We start from the raw sequence: 4,213 nt of genomic DNA on the forward strand, positions 1-4,213 counted from the left end.
TTCAGCATCGAATTATTTTGGTACACCAAATGTATAAAAATTGAGAAAAAAATTCTCAAGAACGCCAAAAACGACAAAATTGAAAATGTTGCAGGTTTAGTTTTTAGTGCTGCAAATTCATAGGGTAAAATGACACCGAAGTGGTCTATGTCAGCCAACAGCAAGTTTTACATACCAAATTGTTCGTCTTGGTCTGTAGTTTCCGGAATGAATATTCATTTGGTTCAAGTCCGATGCGTAACTTAAAAATCCAAGATGGCGTCAAAGATGGCCGCCAAATCACTAAATATTCTAGAATGTTAATATTTGCTCACATTTGTTTGCGCTTTTGTATTTCAAGTGAATTTTTTGCACGGAAAATATCATTTAAAGCATTTTATACGAAGAGATTTAATTTTATTGGAGAAAACAGATTGCTTTTTGCTTTTTTTTTATACGTAATTAAGCAAAATAATGCTAAACATATGGGTTTTTGCTATGATACTCTTGTCTTAGCTTAAACAGAGAAATATTTATTACTTATTTTGTTATTCCACTATTGTAATGTACTCATGAGAGTAATGCTTTAATGCATTCATATCATATCTTAAGAAATCTTTCTTTGTAATTATGCAGTAAGACATATAAAATGAGAGGCGGTAACTTAAAATAGTTTTTCAATGTAAGGTTGTAACTGGTACTTATTAGTTCTATCAATTATTTCCCCAAATTTTGTGTTTCTGTCAAATTATAGCTTCTCTGGTGCAGTCCATGCAACTAATTAACATAATAAACCAGGAATATGATAATTTGCTTCTAGTTATTTAATGAATTATTGTTCAAATCGTACCCCACCCACTATGAATAAAAATCTAAAGAAACTCTGACCCCTCGATTATACTGAATGACAATATTTACGTAAGTTAATAAACATAAGGTGATTTTCAAAGTGTGATACTATTACAGGTATCCTGTCAGATCTAAAAATCATTTCAAAAATGTGTTACCAATTTAATATCATGATTTTGTTGTAAGTTCACCTAAGGATTTGAAAATTACATTGTATGCAAAACAACCTCTGCTCATTTATTTATATGTTACACCCCTTTTTATGTCAAATGAAATGTTATTTATTTTTTAAAAGTTCCTAAATTGACGAAATAGTCATTTAAAAAGTTTGATATTTTATCTACATAGATCATTACTCTGTTGACATTCGGTTTCATGAAACATGCATAGTAGTCGGAATAAACATAATGATTTTACGAAAATCGTTCAGCTTGGCATTATAATTGTGTTTGTGTTATTTTCATTCCTTCTATTTGACCTTTTTCGAGTTGTGTGGTTCTAGTATTTCTTTTTAAATAGTGTATAATAACCTTTTGGATAAATACTGTATAATAACCACGGTGCATATCCATATCGGTACCCTCTTTGCGAAATCAGCTGAAACGGTACCCTCTTTGTACATGCACAGGCCACTCTCTGCTCAAAACAAACTAGCGATAGATAACAAGCCAGTAAAAATTCATTGTAATAAGTAATAGAAAGAGCTCCGAAACACGAGGTTATCTGATTTGTACGAGGGGGCGTAGCCCCCGAGTATTAATCAGATTACCGAGTGTTTTGGTGTTCTTTCTCTTTTGTATCATAGTCAAACATAAAAACACGTTCCCTGTTGTTACAATATTAAACCCCGGTAAAAATGAACCAATGAACGAGCATCTAAATATGACATTTCTGTCGATTTCACTTTCACTGCCGTCACAATATGTAAACCCCAGCAAAAATGAGCCAATCAATGGGCATGCTCTGGAGTGCGGGTAACTAATACCCGCACTCCAGTTAACGCACTGTGCATGTGTATGTATACGATTTAACCCTTACACATTTTCAACAGAAAGGTCTCCAAACTATGATACAAGGAAAGGATGTATGCCACGTGGAAAAGATGTATACCACGGAACACTAGAATGTTTTATCTATGTGCTGATTTGTCATGTGCCCGTTTTTCATGTACTGCAACTTCACAATAAGCTACAAAAAATCGACATGATCTTTTTTTTCATTTTTTAAAAGGAAAAGCAAAAGCAAAAAAACATCACTTAAAAAAACTATGCCCTCAACAAGAAAAAAAAGGGGCGGAACATCTCAAAAATCGGGAAAAAGATAAAAAAGAGAAAAAACAGTAAACAAAGTCAAAAAACAAAAAATTGAAAAAAGTTTCAGGCTCGGTTTGAATTTTAGGGCCTTTTTCACACCTTCCCCCGGCCCCTTGTAAAACAGAAATTTAACAATTTTTAAAAAGTGTAAAAGGGTAAAATTTTGAAAAAACCCTCCGGGAGACGTGTTCATAAGTCCCGGGTTAAAAGGGAAACCCTTTAAAAATGGCACAGTAAATGCCATTCCAAAGAAAAACAGGGGTAAAGTCCCCCCAAATAAAATAAAGGGGGTATTGCCCTAAACGAGAAAACAATGGGCGCAACTAAAAAAAATTTGAATTTTTAAAAAGGGGATCTGAGGTTATGACGCCTGCATAAACAAAATACAAGGGCGTCAAAAAAAAAAAATTTAAAAAAAAAAAGGCAAATATCCCCCAAGGGTATTATACAGTACTGGAAAACCCCCCAAATTTGGAAAAAAGGCCCAAAAAGAAAATATGATAAACCCAAAAATCGACAAGGGAAAAGGGGGCATTTAATGAAAGCAGCCCCCATCCGACCCCAGCAAAAGCCCTCCCGCGGCAAGGACCCCCCGGAGGGGCTCCCAAAAAAAAAACAGGAAAAGGGGACAAGCAGAGCACGGGCAGGCAACCCTACATCAGAATACATAATTTTGAAAATTTAAGGGAAATAAAAAAAAACAAATTAAAAGAAATTTTAAAATAAAAATATATTTTTATAACCCCGAAAGTACCACATAACATTTATACAAAAAGCAATAATGTCGTGGGTGAACGATCTTTAAGGTTTTAAAAATAAAAATTAAATTTTTTAAAAATTATTGAATTCGGAAAAGACAGGACTTTGTAAAAAAAATTTTCCTATTTTTTGAAGCCCCTTTTTAAAAAAAGGGTTTGCCGTTAATAAAATAAAATTGCGTTTCATTAAGAATCTCCACACGACAAACCCGGCCCAAGGGAAAAACCCAATTAAAATTAGAAAAAAATAATTTTCCCAAAAAATTTTAATGTTGCAGAAAAATACATGTGGAAAAAAGTTTTAAAAAACGTTTTTTAAAAAAAAAAAATTATCATAGGATTTTAGTTAAATAAGTTAATTTTTTATGATTTTAAAAAAGGTTTTAAATTTGAAAAATATTAAAGGAGTTTTGTTTTAATTTAAATTTTTTCGTTCACAAATTTGATTTAAAAATTTACGATTCCCTTGATTATTTCATGTGAAAAGGGATAAAACATCCTATAGGAGCGGTAAAGTTTTCCCCAAAATTTTTAATGCTACGTATAGCCTTTTTTTGTAAATAGGGAGAGAGAAATTAACAAAAAAAATACCCTCTTAAATAACAATATAAAAATAAAAAAAGGTAAACCCAACATGTCATTTGGGGTTATGATTGTAAAAAAACAAGGAAAAAGAGAAGGTCCTTTTAAGAGCCCATTAAACATTGGCCCCAAAATCAGTTTGTGGAAGTCTGTTTCATGAAAGACCAAAATTCACGTCTCTTAGTACCGACTAAATAGTATCCCCAAACCTCAACTTTTTAAAATTTTTTCGAAACAATTTAAAAACCCCCGGGGCCAAGTCGTCCGGTTTTGTCAATAGGAGAGCGTTGGACTTTAAATCGGGCAACCCGTGTTTTTTATTCCCGGACGGGGGGAGGTCACTTTTTTTTTTGATTTATCATGAAAAAACATGTAAATTTCTACGGTTATTCACACGTTAAACCCCTGCTGTTTTCCCATGTACAGAAGTTCCCGTTTTTTTGCGAAAGTGGGGCAATAGAACTGGTAAAATGTTTGGGCAGCCTGTCCAGGAACCCATTTTTTGGCTGGGAATGTGCTTGGTAAAAATTTAAAAACGGTTTTTTTCCCTGATCCCGGGTTGAAAAAATACCCACCCAAAAAAAAGATAAATTTCAAATCCTAAAAAAACCCAACACCACCATCCCGAAGGGCCTATTTATATTTAAAACTGTTGCCCGACTCGGGTTTTATTGAGCCTTTTATGGACGGTTTCTGGGGAAAATGCATGTTTTCTCTTTTGCCCCCCCTAAA

Source organism: Ruditapes philippinarum, unplaced genomic scaffold (assembly GCF_026571515.1).
Source record: "Ruditapes philippinarum isolate M1 unplaced genomic scaffold, ASM2657151v2 ctg4849_1_1_1_1, whole genome shotgun sequence".
Taxonomy (NCBI): domain Eukaryota; kingdom Metazoa; phylum Mollusca; class Bivalvia; order Venerida; family Veneridae; genus Ruditapes; species Ruditapes philippinarum.